Raw genomic sequence first — 19,364 nt, 5'->3', positions numbered from 1 at the left:
CCTTCTGAGATTTAAAGCTACTCTCATGTAATAGCCCTTTGCACCGCGGGTCAGTCTCCCACTGGAAAAAACATCAGCACTCAAGAGGAGTTTGCTCCACAGGTACTTGCAGTAGATGTCCATCTCTAATTCAGTAAATCAACCAGTATTCTCTAAGTTTATATGTGGGGCCTGCCCAGTGTCACCATTATCAAGATGGGATATACTGATCTGAAACTGAGGGCTTCACAAAGCCATATTGTCTGTTTTCCTCTGGAGTTTTACAAGTAACTTAGACTTTTTTCCAAGAGGTAAGAAATACATGACTTTTGCCTACCAGCTGCTTCGTGTCTCTGCTTGTGAGGACCTTAGGTTTCATATCAGATGCAAATCATTTTATGTGACAACCTGAAAGACTAACCATGAGGGAAGTAATGCTTATGATATGGTTCTTACAGGAGACAGAATCGTATCTGTTGGGTCAATAAGCCCTTTCCACAGCTGGCATACAAAAAGACTAAATGGAAAGGAAGAAAACAATAACAATATGCTTTGGCTTGCTATGCAGTGTTAAATCTCCAGGGGCTGGAAGATGAATGATAATGGCAAATATTTATTTCACCACAAGTGTGCGTTCACATTTTGCCATTTATTTTCCCCCACAGTTTATTGCTGTGCATCATTCCCTACTCAGGCCAAGCGCTTCTGATGGACGGGCCTCTTCCTGACCTCGGACCTTTCCCAGTGTCTCTTCTGCCCTGGCTCTGATTTTCCTGTTGTTCTTCCTCCTTTCAGGATGAAAGGGCTCATTGTACACCCACAATTTTCTTCCTTTGGGATTTACATATAAATGCATAATAACAGAGATTTGTTTGACTGAGGTTTATATTTTTTTGAAGGAGGTGAAGACTTTTATATGCAAATTTTAGGTTGATAATATTCCCCTGTCTGGAATTCACTGATACTTGGAAATGTTCCTGTGAAGAACTCTGCTTTATTTTAATTCATTATTAACTCGTATTTTTCTTATTGGATATTCAATTCCAGATTTTATTGCTCATTTTTCTTAAAACTAGATTGTGTCCATAAATTGACCAGTATAGTCAATTTGGATAGAACTGAAACTTTCTGTCTAGCTGATAAAACTAAGTGCCTAAAAACATGAACTATAAATATAGTTAGTAGGAACTCACAACTTATATATACTATCCATTCAATGATACATAGGACCCAATGTGTTTGTGTTTTTGAGGTTTTCCCATTACTGTGTACTTCGCCATTTTACATAGTTCACTAAAAAGAAAAAAGCAGGAGAAGAAGAGTGTTCTATTCATGATTCTATATTATGATTCTCTTCATTATTCTATTCTATGCATTATTCTGTTCATTTCTTCACCCATTTATTCACTAAACAGTGACACAGTACTTACCGGATGCTAAGTATTACACCAGTTTTGTGGGCTATAAGAGTGAATAACAAGCACATGACCTCTGGCCTTGGATTTTACTACCTGTGGCTCCCCAGGCACATGAAAAGAAGTAAAGATGGTTCCATTTGATAAGTACTAGTCCCAAGGGTTGTACATGTGATAAAGATACCAGAGGGTGTGACCACCACATCTGTGCGGAGGTGCTGCCGGCTCCTCTTTGAGTGTGAGATCCCTCTGCAGTGGCACAAACTCACCCAGTTACGAAGAGCTAGTCACCTCAGCTGCATTGTCCCAAGACAGGCAGAGTAGGTAAAAATAGTCATATGTTAAAATTCAAGGTTTAGATAAAAAGACAACTAGTTCTTGCTTGCTTTGATTAACTTTTATTATGCAGATGCATTTGAAGCTTGTCATATTTCTCTCTAAAAGATGTTTTTAAATGTTATTGCTCAAAGTTAAAAAAAAAAAAAAAAGAATCAGTAAGTATTCCTGACATGTAGGACTGTTGCCAGGCTGATCACAATGAAAATGTTAGCTATGACTAATGAAGGAATTATCACAGCTTACATTGGTATTAATAATAAAGAAATATAAGTCAAAGCTATATGTAAGTGCTATGTATTGGTGAAAAAACCAGAAAGTTACAGAAATTACTCACAATGAAGCATAGAACAAGTTAGAAAGGGCCTTTTTTTTTCATTGAAATAAAGGACTTTTGTCTGATAAGTAGCAGTCATTTGACCTCAAATCATTAAGTGGGGAAAGTCTAAACAAGAAAAGGTAATGTTTACCTGAATGTTGGAGAAAGCATTAGGATTTATGTCCCAGACTTAAAGATTGTAGAAGATTGTATATAATTACAGCAATAAGCATTTGTGTAAGAAGTAGCTATTATGCTGAAGAAAGATGGGCACAGAAAATCTCTAGGCAAATCCTTGGAACAGGGGAAAGTGATACTGCTCATAGAATTATTGGTTCAAGAGGCAGAAAATATGATGCAGTAAGTATATCAAACTCGAGTAAAAATAGGGGACAGAGGTATGTGGTGGGGGAAAACAAAGGCAATAGGGCTAAGTCAGCTTACATGGGGTGAATAGAATTTGAACATGGCACTCCCAATTTACTTGATCATAAAGTTAGCCAAAGACGTGAGTGGTCGATCTTTGACAATACTCTAGTGATCTCCATGAGAGATGGCCTGATAGATGTTGTATAGAATCAAGGGCCATTTGATGAACAAGTTTTGTAGATTTACATGTAACTTGTCACTGTGCTGGCATTAGAGCCTTCTAAGAATCAGACAAATTAATTAGGTGAAACATTTTTTCCCAAAGCACTTGCATTTCAGAAAGTTTCTCATTTCTGACTCAGCTCAGAACCTATCCCTTATTGCAGGTCATTTCTTCTCCTTATGAGCCATGTCTGTTTCTTTTTTCCATCATGTCATACACCCTATCCACAAAAGATGGTAGCTCACGTTTTCTAACTAGAGACATGCAGACAAGTTGATAGCATGAATAATCCCTTGGGAATACCAATTCTGTAGCAAGTGCTAAGGTAAAAGAAAAACTGTGCATTGTTTTTCAACTATAGTTGGCTTAGATTCTTAGTTTCACCCTGGAGACTGTGTTGCCAGTGGACAATTGAGCATGCTGTGATTTCTAAAATGCAAGCTAGTTTATATGATAATATTTGCCATCTCACTTCACCAGTACTTTTGACCTTTTCATATGATTCTAAAATCATTTACTTGTAAATAAATGCTCCTAGTTCTACAGATGAAACAATTTGGAAAAATCTTAAAACTGTTTACTCACTGACATTTTATTTTAGCACCCATTATAATCAATCACACATCGCATCTGTGTTTGTGATGCTTATCAACTGCTAATTTTCACAGTTTTCATGCTAATTTGGATCCATAATATGGTACAGTTTGTTCACAACTTCCATAGCTCATGTAATGTGATTCAAAACGTTTCCACGTGCAGACGAACATTTCCCATAACAAAACAAACTTTTCTGCCATAGGCATAAGAGTACATCTTCCAAAAATTACAAGAGAAAGTGAGGGCCTTTCAAACAAGTATTCAAGATGTCTTGAATAATCACAACCAATTACAGATTATCCAGACCGAGAAATTAATCCACATACAGAGCACTTGCTTCCTCCAGCTTCTTTGAATTGTGTGTGTGTGTGTGTGTGTGTGTGTTAACTGTTTCATCCTTCATACCCAGGGAATGTGGAGCAGGAGAAAAACCCAAAATAGCTTTTGCACCTTATTAGTCACCATGGTAAAATGACAACAAGCAAACTTCAAACACTTCAGTGAAGACAGAGGTTCAAGTATTAAATAAAATGAAGCTCAGGAGTTATCTGTATATTTTTGGTTTCTTTGCTTTATTTGTCACCAATAGCAACACATAATTGGTAACCCTTTTGTCGAATAACTCCCTTTGCTGGAAGCTTTGTGATTTAAATTTACTGTTACTTCTGTGTTGATTTTACCCTTAAAGGCTTTGTATTATAGCCCTTCTTTTTCCTTCTTATTAAGAAAATGACAAATTTTTATTACTGTGAACGAAGCTGCGTAAAAGAAGGCTCTGAGTGTATTTTTCAGTAAAGGGAAAAAAGACCCACCCCCCAAAAGAGATTAGATCTATTGAGATTATTTAGACTGGACACACTGTTTCCTGGTTGATAAATCTGCTACAGGGCTTCAGGGCAGGAAGTGAGGAGAAAAAATAACCAAAACATAAAACCCGAACACAAATGGAATAGCCAATATCTATCGTACTTTCTTCTTTGGCCCATAAGGGACAAGATTTAAAGAGCGGATGCATCGTTTCCCTGTATGTTTTGTGTGAATAAGAAGTGGTAGGGAGGAATATAAAGACATCCTGAATCATACAAATCATCAACCACAGGATGGAAATGGATGGCAGATTGCCATGTCTAGCCCACACACGCATCCTCTCTGCCAGGTAAAGTTGCCAGTATTAAAAATCAGATTTGGCTTGAAATTCTGGTTCTTCCTGGCATGTCTAAAGAGCCTTCCCAAAGGACTCACATCCTTCAAGTAAGCCATGAGCATAGCTTGGCAGCAGGTGCTCCCTGAGCACAGGCCGGCACTTGCCATGCGCCACGGAGCCCACCAATCCCACAGCTGACACCCAGGCTGAGAATCCAATATTTTCAGGCTCATGTTTTTCCAACAAGAAATTTAAAGGGAAAGTGATTATGTCCTATTGTCAGGACCCTGAGAGGACCAGAGAGGCAGATGCACAAACTTACAGAGCTGCTGTTCCAACAAGAGAAGTGTAGTTGGTGGTAGAAGTAAGCATATTTGTATCGCTGGCCTGTTTCTGCCTCATCCCTGCACCCTTCACTTGGCCCTTCTCTCTCAATCGTTTCTCTCCCACTTGGTCTTTCATATGGGCAAACCCCAAATCTGCACCCACAGTGGTGTATTGACAGGGCTGTGCAGGGAATGCCCTGGAAGGCAGATTCCCTTTCATGTCTGCTGGCTCCATTCTGCCCCTTTACATTGTCATTGTCATATTAGTGAGGACTGGGTGCGATCAGGCCGAGGGCGACATTTTGATGAGCTGGAACTGTCACTCACTGCACAAGTGGCCTACATTTGGAGTCTTCAGGCTCCATAGCAGAAACCTTACATGTGAAGACTAAGTTACTTAAGTTCAATAAATATAAAATAATAGTAAATGGTTATAAATTGAGACGAGCTTCTAGTAGGAAAATTACAAGTCTCCATTTAATATTGCAAGGTGAAGTGTAGGAAGAACATTGATGGGGATTTCTGGGTTTTATGCTATTTTTTATATTTCACAGCTTTGTAGGAGTGTAACTCACACACAAAAAACTGCATATGTACAAAGAAAGTATATAATATAATCAGTTTTGACACTTGTATTCACCATGAAACCATCACTCACCATCGAAAGAATAAACACATCCATCACCCTCAAGTTTCCTTCCATCCCTTTGTCATCATTTTTAACCTGTGCAAGTATGTGTATGTATATGTGTATATATGCATAAGACATGCACACAACTATATATATTACTTTTTGACAGTACTGTAAATCGAATGGGAAAGTTAGCAAAATATAGCTTTTAATAACAAATCCTAAATTAATTGAGAAGTAAAACTCCATTCTAGCTAATTGGGAAATTGTTTAAATGGAGAACATTAAGTGTTAAAATTGATGACCCTAATGATAAAGCTTTGTATTGATCTGAGGAGAAAGAAAGCTGGTCACAGCATTTTAATAGTCATCTGAATGCATCCTTTGTGAAGTGAAAATGTGGGGATGTGAGTGCACATACAACCTTTGGAACTATTTCTCCCTCATCCAAGTTTTCAAGAGGAAACAAAGGTAATTTCTCCACTTAATTTTCTTCTACCAAAGAAGCATGAGTGTGTTATTTAAACCATGTTTACCAAAAGTAGCTGAGACGGGGTCAGCCCACCTCCTCTGCCGCGCCAGGCTGTCTTGAGAACTGCCGACCAGGATTGCTGGCTCTAGTCAGCTGCCTGGCTGGGGCTAGGCAGCGGCAGGCACCAGGGCAGCATCTGTCCTGGGCTCCACTGCAGCAGTGGCCAGCTGCCCACTGACCCTCACTCCCTCTCTGCCAGGTTAGAGAGCAGCCGAAGGGACTGCTTATTTAAGACGAGCTTCTTGGATGACTTTTACCTGCACATTTCAGCCACCAGGGGGAACTCTGATTATCCCATTGATGGACAGCGTTGAAGGGAATGGAAAGAAACATACAAGAAGTTAACATTGAGGCTTTGCTGCATTTATGCCAATATTTTGTTGCAACTAGTCATACAACAATTTAGCGACTGTAATTATAGGATTGAGTACTCTCATTTACAAAGAGGGGAAAGTGAGTCAAGAGTCCAGTGACTTGCCTAAGATCACGTAGCTAAGAAGGGTCTGTGCTCAGATGGCTGACTCCCCTTCTACTGTTACAGTGTGACTGGTAGGTCTAAAAAGGGATGTGTGTGTATGTGTATACATGCACACATACATGTGCATACATGGATGTGCACCCATGGTGCATGCATATATAGACTCATGTACATGTGCATATACAGTGCATGTATGCATACCCACACAATACATGTGCACACATAGTGTATCTTAAACATCTATACAAAATATGTATGTATATATACACATGCATGCATATAGGCCTACAGATGGTATACATATTCATGTATGTATATATTCATGCATACATGCACATCTATATACATTTGTAACTTATGTGCAAATATACATACATAACATGTGTGCACTCATACATCCATGTGTATACACTGTGTGTGTGTGTGCCTGCACGTGTATTAGGATATGAGGCTAAGAACAGTATGCGCCTTTGTTAGCTTGTTGCTGCCAGTATGCTCCCCCACCCCCACCCCACCCCACACACAATATATCTCTGAACCTGGTTCTTCAGTCACTGGTAGGTTTTGCAAGGATTCTGAACTTGTCCACTTTGCCCTCCCAGAAATTATTATCAGGCCTCTTCTTTGGTGCCTAATTTATGACTTGGAAGAGATTTAAAGATTAAAGCGAATATGGCCAGTTAATTGTTTAAATGGATAGTCTTCCATAGTTAGATAGGGCAGAAATCCAAATCAACCATGTTAGTAAACTCAAACCTTATCTTTCATCTCTGCCCTTGCACTTATGTCTGCCTCCATCCGGCTATTTATTAGCCAGAAGGCACCTTGCCATGAAGGAGGCGGCCTCTGCTTGGGTGCAGGCTGCATAGTGGGACTACAGGAAGGCTCAGCCCATGGAGGGGCAGGGGTCTTAGTCTTCATAGATGTGCTGCCAGTGGGGTTGGGGCAGGAAGTGATGATGGCTAAAGCGGCACCCCCTTCCCATGCACTTTTCCTGGAGTAACCCTTTAATCTATACCACAGCCGTATGAGGTCACTGCTATTGTTATCATCCTCATTTTACAAATAAGAAAACGGCAGCACAGAGACAATAAGAAACTTGTCTGCGACCAAAAGCAAGTTAATATTTAAGCCAGGACTTGAACCTTGCAGGTCTGGTCCCAAGCACCTGCTTAACTTTCACTATCCCTCCTCCCTACTCTGTGTCCTGTTAGTCTGTGGAGAGGGCTACAAGGCTCTAACCCTGCTCGGATCTCCCCAGGAAGCCATTCCCTGTGTCCACAGAGGAAGGAGAAAGCGGAGGAGGTGGCGCGTGCTGTTTGAGCTTTGTGGGAGGATCTCTCATGTGCAAGCTCCCCTGAACCCACAGCCGACAGCAAGTATGGGGCTGCACAAAAATACCAGGAAGGAAGGGCTTGACTCCAGAGGAAGGGAGATCAGAGGACCTCACAGAGACTGAGACAGTCACCATGTGTGGGCCTCTCAAGCCGCAGACACTGTCCTGGACTTCAATTACTTTAATATTTTCATCACAGCAACACAGTGCACTGATGCGTTAGTCTGCTAGGGCTGCCATGATATCATACCACAGACTGGGTGGAAATTTATCCTCTCACTGTCCTGGAGGCTGTAAGTCCGAGATCTGGTTTCTCCTGAGGCCTCTCTCCTTGACTTGCAGATGGCTGCCTTATCCCCGGGTCTTCCCTTGTGTGTCTGTGTCCTAACATTCTCTTCTTATTAGGACACCAGTCCTGTTGGATGAGGCCTCCACCCTAATGGCTTCATTTTAACTTAAACATCATTTAAAAGACCTTATCCTAATAAGGATACATTCCGAAGTACTGGAGGTTCTGACTTCAACATATGAATTTTTAGGGAACACGGTTCAGCGCATAGCACCTGGTGTGCATTAGCCTGTGTGCTGATGACGACAAGAGGCTGCAGAGCTTCTGTTGTTCCCAGGCGGATGCACAGGGGAGACCCAGACTCTGACTCCAGGGCTTGGCCCTGTTGGATGCCTGGGCCCTGCCACCTTTCTGGCCAACTGTGCTGATTTTGCCCAAAGCTGGCCGCAGCCCACACCGGCCCAACACTGTATGTGAACCACCATTCCTGCGCGCATTCGGCCTCTGCCCTGACTTTGAATTTCCTCCTTGCCCCCACAGTTTATGGAGCAGCTGAAGCTCTGGTAAGACTTCTGAACTTGCTTCTGAATACCACAGCCTCAGGCACAGCAAAGCCAAGAACCCTGTGGATGAGTGAGGGCCGCAATTCTCTGCACAATCCTGAAATCAAGTGTTCCTGTTTCTCTTCCTCCTCCCCATTTCCCCAGGCACTGTTCAGCCTTCACTTAGGTCTTTCAAGCATTTGTGAATGCATGTGCACACTTAGACACACACACACAGACACACACACACACACACAAAACCTGTCTTGTGTCTTACCTACCTCTGAAATATTGGCACTTGGGAGACAATCCATAATCAGCTAACACTTGTTTTTTTCTGTCCTCTGTGTGCTTGTTAGAATACTGTGAAGGTGTTTTCTATGGACCGACTTCTAAATGTTCCTCCTGAAATCAGTGTTATTCACACAGTTGTAATGTAATGAATTCTATCTGTCTGAAAGCTTGCCATATTTTCCCTGGTTTCTCCCAGCTAATAGAGAGAAAAATGAGGAAAATGAGCCTGAGTGTGAACCCGTCACCACAGACCGCGCTGCATCCTTTCCAGGCAGCAGGGCCCAGGAGACTGTGCTCAGGCCTGGCAGCCTCTGTGTTTCACTTAGGCTTGTTTTGCTCAACCCAGGCAAATTGTTTGAATAAGCTGCTGCATCAGTATGCTTTTTTAAATTGTGATTTTAAAAAAATAATATAAGATGTCCCATTCCTTCCATTTTCAAATGCATACTTCAGTAGATTTAAGTATATTCACAATGCTGTGAAACAGATCTTGAGGACCTCATCGTCCTGCAAATCTCATACTCTCTACTCACTGAACAGCAACTCCCCTTTGCCTGTTTGTCTTTTTGCAACTGGCTTATTTCACTTAGCACAATTTCCTCGAAGTTCATCCATATCGTAGCATATAACAGAATTCCCTTCCCTTTTAAGGCTAAATATCTGTCAAATATGTGTATAGACCACATTTTCTTCATCCATCCATTGTCAATGGGCATTTAAGTTGTTTCCACCTCGTGGTTATTGTGAATGATGCTGCAGTGAACACAGGTATGCAATTATCTGAGACTCTGCTTTCATTTCTTGGGGATATATACCTAGAAGTGGGATTGCTGGTGAATCAGCTTATCTTTGCCTGAAAAAAAAAAGCCACTCAAGCTGAGTTAATGCACAGAGATATATATGGGATCCTATACTGCACCTATAGGGGTTGGTTCAGCTCACTTACCCCAAATCAGCCATATGTGAGTTCCTGAACCAATCACAGTAGCTGAGGGAGTGCCACACACCTATTGACCTAGGCCAGAATGCACTGATCAATTGTCAGGGAGGAGGACAGGATTACCATGTTCGATTGGATAATCAGGGTTCATCTCCCAGACAACCAGGTTGCTCCACAAAGGGGATGGGGCAGAAAGGGTGCTGACTGTCCTGCACTGTCCAGAGAAGTACATAGCATGGGGCTAAAGCTAGGCTGCATGGACTCAGGGCTTGGGTCTGTTACTGGGTGATTTCAGGCAACTTGCTTAACTTCTCTGTACCTGAGTTTCTTCATATTGAAAGAAAAAGTGCTTTTGAGAATTACACATGCAAATACACGTAGAATATTTAGAACTGTTTCAGGGGCTGCTGGGTTGGAGTCAGCAGATCCTGATTATTATGAAAATAGCCACAATTTAAAATGTAGAAGATTGTGCATTAAAATCTTGATTTCTTCTTTTTTAAAAAAGTTAGAGATAAGGCAACACCAGTTTTACTGCATGAAAGGAAGTGTGGGATGCATACTAGCTGCTTCTTACAGACACATGTAGGCGCCAGGTTTCCTCAGGGTCCTCATGGGGCCACACCTGGCCCTCAGCCTGCCTCCTGCTGCTGTCCACAGACCTCTGTAGATGGATCGGTGCAGGTTCCCTGATCAGTCAAACTGGAGAAATGAAGTCATTCAAACCCTCATTTTTAAAAAGTCAGAAAAATATAAGCATTGTGTTGTCAAATACACAACCCTTAAAGAAAATGTTAGGCGGGACGCAGTGGCTTATGCCTGTAATCCCAACATTTTGAGAGGCCGAGGCGGGCGGATCACCTGAGGTCAGGAGTTCAAAACCAGCCTGGCCAACATGGCAAAACCCCGTCTCTACTAGAAATACAAAAGTTAGCCGGCCGCGGTCGTGGGTGCCTGTAATCCCAGCTACTCGGGAGGCTGAGGCGGGAGAATTGCTTGAACCTGGGAGGTGGAGGTTGCAGTGAGCCAAGATTGCACCAGTGCACTCCAGCCTGAGTAACAGAGTGAGACTCCATCTTTAAAAAAAAGTGAGAAAGAAAATGTTTAATTTTCTACCTCATACACTCACATAAGTGATGCAGAGCAATTTCTGTCTTCTTCCTTTTTCTGAGGAAATTGAAGAACTGTGTGTTTTGCCTTTGAGAGAGTGCTGAAAATGTGCCCCCTACAGCTTGTAAAAATGAAGTGCCTGCCCTGCTGCGCAGAGCGCCTCTCACTGTTTCCGGGGCTGCTGGGTTGGAGTCCTGAGCAAATGCACGTCAAAGACTCAGGACTTCACTGTGCTTGCTCCTGTGTGTGCCCCAGCGCTCTCCACGGGTGTCTCAGGGCCTCTTCCAGGATAGCCGAGCCGGGACTAGCAGGTTTGCTCATGCCACCCCCTGCAGACACAGTCCCTGACGCTGGCAGGCACGACTCCTGAGATGGCAGGCTGAGAACTGCCTCAGATGGCACGTTGAGCCATGCCCCTGGCTGACAAGGGAAAGATCATTTTCTCCTCCAGCCCCTGCAGATCAGCAAGTGCCCACGTTTCCATGTGATGATGAAACACACAAGTAAATAAGCCGTGATGTTGTCTGGGAATGCTTCAGCCAGTGTGGCTGGTCTTAAACTGGTCCAGTTTAGTTGAGACACTTGGAGTGGCCACTCGTTGGCTGCTTCAGAGAAACCAGCAGTGTTAATTGGAAGCCTCTCTCCAAGTCTCAGCAGGCCAGCTGAGCACCGGGACACCATGGCTCTGACTTAAGCCTTTGCCCTGCAGTCATGCTGTGACTCAGGGGATGACCCAGAGCTTGGGATTATGGAGGCTTTGGGGAAGCAGCTGCACCTTCAAGCAAGTTTCCTTGGATGTATCTCCTGCCACTTCTCACAGACACAAATTAGAGAGAGAGAGAGAGAGAGAGCCATGAACTGGGTTTTACTGCAGCAAACATCCACACTGGATCTGCCGTCAGGGTTGCATCCTGGGAAAGCTCATTTTGTAGACTTAAAGTAATGAATAATTAGACCATGGCTAAATGTATGTTTTATTTTCTGAACAAATTCAAAGCATTAGAAAGATAATGAAGATTTTCTTAAAATTAGGCCTATTTTAACCCTCCTTACGGTTTAGCCCTAATGGAATATTTATTCCAGAATCTCTATTAGTCAGGCTTCTCCAGAGACACAGACCAATAGGATATATTTATGAGTGTGTGTGTGTGTGTGTGTGTGTGTGTGTGTCTATGGCGGGGAGAGATTTTTTTTTTTATAGGGATGGGCTTGTGTAATTATAGAAACCAAGAAGTTTGACCATTCGCCGTCTGTAAGCTGGAGACCCCAGAAAGCTGGTGATGAAATTCTATCCAAGTCTCAAGGTCCTAGAACCAGGAGCTCTGATGCTCAAGCACAGGAGATGGGTGTCCCAGCTCAAACACAGAGAACACATTCACCCTTCCCTGTCTTTTTATTCTGTTCAGACCTTCAGCAGATAGGATGCCTGTCCACAGTGATGAGGGCACATCTTCCTTACTGTCTGTCAATTCAAATGCTGATCTCTCCGGTAAACAACCTCACAGATACGCCCAGAAATAGTTTCACCAGGTATCCGAACACCCCTTGCTTAGCCATTGCAGGTTCACCCCTTGCCACCTCGCCACCTATGTGCACATCTTTAAATCATAATTTCCAGAGAAAGACAAAACAAGGTCACAATTCCAACTGGCATGACACCGCTGTCCTGTATACAACTGAAAATGCACTCATGCCTTCCCAGAAGAGAAGGTAAAGTCCTTGAGTTGATGTTTACTCTCTCCTGATATCCTGTAACTTAAAATACTATGATATAAAATTATCAATAATTAGACACTGCTATACAAGTCGCTTATGTCCCATGTTAAGGGAATAAGAGGAAAGAAAATAAAGGTATTTATATATATACACATATATGTATACACACACACATACAAACATATTCTTAACAAAATGAGAAGGAAATACTCATTGACAATTACTGTTTTCATTTCTGTAACTGGTCACATCACAGCTGATGTTTCTAATGTCTTCTACCCATTCTGTATTCCCCTTGCCTTCAGCAAGCACCTCAGCTGGTTGTGGTTCTTTAACTGGTGTTGTGATGCAAACCATCATTCCTGAAGGGTCTGGGCCATTAGTGGTACTACCTGGACTGGGTCGGGGTAGTTTCCATTGACCTTCATTGCAGGGCTTACTAAGGGAAGTCCAAAGGGATCTCCTGCATCCCATACTGTTCCTTACCTCCATTCTAGAGCAGTAGTCTATTTTCCCCTGGGTAGTCTGGGTCAGTCACCCAGCCAACACCATAAATCCCTTCCTCACCTGTTGACTCAAAAGCCTGACGAACCCAGACTGACCATGTGGCATCTTAACTTCCAGTTCAGTGAAATCATTGTTGTGCCTCCTGGTGGAATCATTTGTTCTTCTGGACCTAAGATCCCTCAGCCAGCAGAACATAAAAGTCATGAAGAAAACACTTTGCTAGTAGGTCGCTAGGGATAATGATGGTGCCACTCCCCTTTTAACCTCTTGATTCCTGGACCCTGTGGGAGAAACAGCACCATATATTGGACGTCATTGAGAGCATACACACCTTCTGGAGAACATTGCCCCAGCCCTACAAGGTATTGCTACCTCTCTGACCCTGTAACTGAGTTTTCAAAAGTCTACTGTTCTATCAAACCAGCTGCTTCAAGGTAGTGGGGAACATGGTAAGACCAGTGAGTTACATGCACGGGCTCATTGTTGCACTCCTTTGTGTCTGATTAAGTGAGTTCCTTGATCAGAAGCAATGCTCTGTGGAATACCATGACAGTGGATAAGGCCTTCTGTGAATCAAGCTACACATAGTAGCTTTGGCAGAACTTACATTCTGTAAGCTACTGATGGAGAAGCCAGTGGGAACCTTTGCTTCCCAAGAAGTAGTTTCCTGCAGAGGTTGCTTTGATAACCGTGAAGAAAATGCAACCTGTTAAGACCATTCGTTGTGAGATCTGGGCTGGTGTTCATGTGCTCAGGGACCTGTGGCGTGCTGGAAAACACCTGGAGGAGGCACTGCTGTCAGACAGCCAGAGTGAAGCGTGTGCACTGAAGACTAGATCAGATCGACTCGTGGAGGCATCCGGCAGAGCTTACGGCAGGACCCATCATGAAGGGAGGGCCTGTGGAGGGTTTATTCAAGACAAATCGGGAGCAGATGTCTCCATTTCAACCCTACACAGGCATGGAGGAGCACATGCTCCCTGTGAGGGGTGAGATGAGGATTGAACAGTTAGCAAAAAACAGGCCACAGAGGGTAATGCTAAGAACTAGAAAAACCTTCAGATCCCATTGGGACTGGAGAATATCACATAGAAGGCAATAATCTTGGCTGTATTTCTGGGTAGAGTTAGTGCAGACAGCAGGATGAGGGAACAGTGGCGGGGTGACTGGGAGACGGTACCCTTACCAACTCCTCCCTGCCTGGCTCAGACTCGCTTATGCTAACAGGGCCAGCCCTCACCCTCCCCCCCCCCCCCACCTGACCAGGCTTGTTTGATCTACAAACACGGCTTCCTGGGACTCCCTCCTAGAAACCCATGTGTTTCAGGCCCCCCCACCCCGTCCCCGTTCTCTCCCATTCCTGGGAAGGTTCCCCAAAGCCTTAAGATTGCAGTTTCTGCAGCCCCCACATAATCACATTTGTTCTTTAATTTCCAGTGTTTCGAAAGATCATGGCCACTAATGAATGATTATACAGTAAGTCCTCCTCTCTTAACATCATCGATAGGTTTTTGGAAACCGCAGCTTCATGCAGAACAACAGATAATGAAACCAATTTTACCATAGGCCAACTGATAAAAACGAGTTAAGTTCTTAGCACATATTTCTGGTCACCAAAACATCACAAAACTTCTAAATAAAAACCAAAGCACTTCTAAATAAAAACCAAACACTACTAATATTAAACATTGAAATAAGTGTAAGCTGTACGTACATTTAAGAAAGATTAATAAAAGCAAGTAATGTGATGATTTACCCAGTTTTTCCAGTTCAGGGTCACAGGTGGCCGCAGCCTACCATGGCAGCACAGGGGTTAAGGTAGAAACCAGCCCTGGACTGGCCCCCATCCCATTGCGGGTATACTTATACTCACCCACATGGGGACAATTTGGACACCCCAGTGACCCTGACGTGCTCAGTGTGGGGACATGGGAGGGGAGAAGTGCAGCCAGAGAAAACCCATGCAGACCTGCCGAGAAGGTGCAGTCTGCACAGACAGCGGCCCCAGCCTGGGATAATAAGATGATGTTGAATGAAAGATGTTGGAGGACCTGCCGTATCAGCCTGTAGGCTGAAAACAGATGGGAATCACAGCAATCAGACTCATTCTAACAGCCCACACTCAGAGGCTCCGGCTGTCCAGGCTCTGTCAGGCTTTCCCTGCCTCATCACGCCTCTCCGTGAAGCTCCTGAGTGAATGAATACTGTTATACTTATCCCTCTTTTACAGATGAGAAGCCATAGCCTGTAAGCACTGATTTGCTGGAGGCCACAGTCGAATCCGCACAGTGTTATGTAATTGTTTTGGGGGGTTGTATTGTTGTTTTTGTTGTTGTTTATTTGTTTTGAGACAGGGTCTCGCTCTGTCACCCAGGTTGGAGTGCTTTCGTGCAATCGTAGCTCACTGCAGCCTCGATTTCCCAGGCTCAACCAATCCTCCTGCCTCAGCCTCTCAAGTAGCTAGGACTACAGGAATGCTCTGCCATGCCTGGATAATTTCATCCTCTCACCTCGGCCTCACAAAGTGCTGGGATTACAGATGCGAGTCACCGTACCCATAATTGTTTAAATTGACACAAAAGATGGAGAAAAGTGTGTCTTTAATCTGTTGAGTACAAAGTGCATACATAAACATAGAAAGGCAATGTATCTGATTTTTTTCAAACATTTGAGAAATTTTGTTACATTTATCCAAAAAGCTTCTTAAAAAGAAAAAAAAAAAAAGACTACCAAAAAAACCAACCTAATATAAACCATGGTTATCTTGGGGATAAGTGATTATTTTCTTTCCAAATGTTTGTGTTTTCCTTACTTTCTATATGAAAGAAAAAGAAAACAAACTTCATTTTAAAAACCAAAATAATCCTAATTTTAAAACCCTGGTAGAATGTGGTTGTAGGAGGGTATCTGTAATAAGAGGAATGGAAGAGGTAGGGTGTGGCTGTCTATCCTTTCAGGACATGGAGGGGAAAATGGGGTCCCTGCCTCGCAAGGGGACAGCATCCAACTTCTAGTCCCTGGGACAGACCCTGAAACCCTAAGGCTGGAGCCCCAGCATCTCATGTAGGTTATTTTGAGTGTTGGTGGGTTTTGCTGAGGTGAGTGTTTTCTGGCCAATAAAGCCGGGTTATTTTGGGCCACCATAATTGTGAGTTAGACAGGTGGTTTGTGTGTGAAACATTTAATTTGCTGGCTGTGTAGTCTGTTGACTTTGGATAAGGCTAGTAACAATTCTATACAAGTTTTCCAAAATGCTGGGCCCTGGTGCTGATCTTATCACTGTTACAAGCAGATGCACATTGCCAAGGCATGCTGCACTACGGGAGGGGAGCTGTAGGGGAAAGTCATCGTGTTACTTTTCATTGCTTTTATGCTGACTACTCTACTGTATTTGAGTACCTTTTGGGTATAGTAGTCCCCCACTTATTCACAGGGGGATATGTTTCAAGACCCTCCGTGGATGCCTAAAACCTCAGCACTGAATATATGTGTGTGTGTGTATGTGTGTGTATATGTGTGTGTGTATACACATGTATACATATATATACATACATTCACATATATATGTGTGTGTGTGTATATATATATATGCACTGTTTTTTTCCTATGTATACATACCTGTGATAAAGTTTAATATCTACATTAGGCACAATGAGCAACAATGACTAGCAATGAAATAGGACAATTATAACAATATGCCAACAGCAGTACTCTTGTGCTTTGGGGCCATTATTAAGTACGATAAGGGCCCCTGAACACAATCTCTGCAACACTGAGACAGTCCATCTGAGAACCACAACCACTGCTCAGTGACTCACAGGCCGGGGAGGAGACAGTGTGGATCCGCTGGACAAAGGGAGGATTCCCGTCCATGGTGGGACAGGACAGGATGGCAGATTTCACCAGGCTGCTCAGAAGGACACAACGATTCAAAACTAACCAAGAGTTTATTTCTGGAATTGTTCATTTAATATCTTCAGACCTTGGTTGATCACAGGTAACAAACTGCAGAAAGCAAAACCTCCAACAAGGTGGGACTACTATGATGGTTTTTGCTGTGTGTGTGTGTGTGTGTGTGTGTGTGTGTGTGTGTTGGGAGAGCACTGTATACAAGCATAGTTAGTCATTTTGCTTTTCTCCACTCACTTTTAATGGTATGTTAGCATTGTGTGATTTCTAAAAATACTCAGAAGAGAACTCATCTTGGAACAAGCCTGTATTAGAGTATCTTTTCAATATTAAAAGATACATTTTATTCCTTAGTCCAGAACCCCGGGTAACAGTTTAAATTGGTCATCTTCACAGTCTGCTATTTAATCTGACCCAAACTTCAGGCAATTGGTACAAATAACTAATAAGGCAAAAATAACCCAACTGGCCAGGAAACTAATGCCCTGAGGTTGCAGATGGAGGCACTGATGCAGAGACACCAGACAGGTGATCCTTGGAGACTCAGGCTTCAATGCTGCCATTGATGAGGGCTCATTTCCCCTGGTGACATTACAGGCACCTCTCACTAGCCTTTTGCAGCCCTTTTACACCTGGGACATGGAGGCTCTTTGCTGCCTCTCCTCTGTTTTCTCCAGCATCTCAGGATCCCATTTGCTCACTCACATTCAGGCTGTACCACCCCTACCCTGCTCGGCTTTCCTACCCCTGCTCTTCCTCCTGCCCCCAACTTCATCATGCACCCCCCCCCCCCCCATATTGTTTCTTTGCTCTTTGTTTTTGACATAGTTTACAAACATTTGGAATGTGTTTTATTTTTGTAAGTAGTTTCCTCATTCTGTCTTAGTGAAACTATTCTATTATAGCTTCCACAAGTAATTATTTCAGCTCTACTTCTGTCTGAAGGAAAATGTCACTTGTAACTTTGTTGAGGGCATTTTGGGACAAGTTCCCATGAAACAGGAGACATGTGAAGAGCACTGAGATGGGAAATGGAATCTGCTAATTTTAGAAAAAGGCAAATACTCCTGCCTTTTGAGAGCAGGGACTGAATGTGACTTTCTGAGACTGGTTGTCCATTAACTCCAGCGCCTGTTGTTGGAGACAGCTGTCTTTGAATTATTGCAGGGAATAGGTTTCAGTAAGATGACGACAGAAAGCTACATGGGGTACAAAGCTTAAATGTAGGTGGTTCTCACCTGCAGCCCAGCAAGGGGGGAAAGCCGGCTGGCCAGGAACCCTGGGGGAGGTACGAAGGAAGCCCTCCCATGTGTGGCCCAGGCTGACCGGCAGCAGCACCTGAGAACATGCACCCCCGGGCCCACCCCAGCCCCACTGAATCAGAAACTCATGGGGGTATGGGGTCTGGACAATCTCTATTTTAACAAGCCCTCCAGGGGATTCTGACACGGGCCAAGTATTAGACCATCATCTTCTCAGAGAACTTAGGATGTTTATGGCCAACCAGGCAGCTAGGCCCAGCACCTGTGATAATTTTAGCTACCATTACTGAGCATTGACCCTGTGCCCTGCTAGCTCCTTCATAAGTGCTGTCTCGTTTAATCTTCACTAAGTCCTTAGAGAGAGGAATTCGGCCTTGTGGATGAGGACATTAAGAGATGAGTTTGAGTTTCCTGCAGCCCTTGAGGGGCTGAGCGCCGAGCTGGAAGGACACGCTATTAGTGCAACAGAAAAGAGTGGCAGTGGCGTGGGCATTGCAAGTCCAAGAAGGATGCGGGCTGGGGCCCCTGGAGATGCTAACTTCGTGGAGGAGGGAGGGCCTGAGCCATCCTTGAAGGAAGATGAGGACTTTCAAGAGGAAAGAGAAGGACATGTTCTGAGAACTCCAGCTGGAGATGGGTTCAGTAGCCAACCCTGGGGTCATATCTGCAAGTCCTCTTCCCTCTGAACCTGTGCCCTTGACCCCCTCTCTCCTGGCTTCCCATCTGTCCCCTCAACTCTCCAGGCTGCTCCGGGGAAGAAAGGTTTGGATCCTGGATAGCGGACAACCTTCTCTGCTGAAACGAGGAAGGCTGTGGAAAGGAAACAGATATTTTACATTAAAAGCAAGTTCCATTTTCTTATATTTCCAGCCATATCATGGGTGATGTGCCCCGAAAACCCTTTCTGCTACCAAGCATCTTGAAAGCCTGGGTTTCTGTGATGGACATCATTGTAAATGCGTAGCCGAGCTTTGTGTTGCACAGAAAATGAGAAGGAAATCATAAAACAGAAGCATGAGGGAGAGCTGAGATGCTGGGGGCGTCTGAGGAGGCTGGGGCTGGTCTTAGTCATCTGGGGCCTTCCTTGTCCCGAGGAGGCACAAGGCCCCT

General features: G+C 43.7%; 1 protein-coding gene across 1 annotated transcript in view; it reads left to right on the top strand.

Moving 5' to 3' along the window:
* The window catches only part of COBL (cordon-bleu WH2 repeat protein), a 299,738-nt gene that overhangs the window by 240,761 nt on the left and 39,613 nt on the right, over nucleotides 1-19,364 (top strand).

The sequence above is a fragment of the Papio anubis genome, chromosome 4 (assembly GCF_008728515.1).
Source record: "Papio anubis isolate 15944 chromosome 4, Panubis1.0, whole genome shotgun sequence".
Classification (NCBI taxonomy): domain Eukaryota; kingdom Metazoa; phylum Chordata; class Mammalia; order Primates; family Cercopithecidae; genus Papio; species Papio anubis.
Note: the sequence above shows the minus strand (reverse complement) of the source record. Positions and strands in the feature narration are given on the sequence as shown.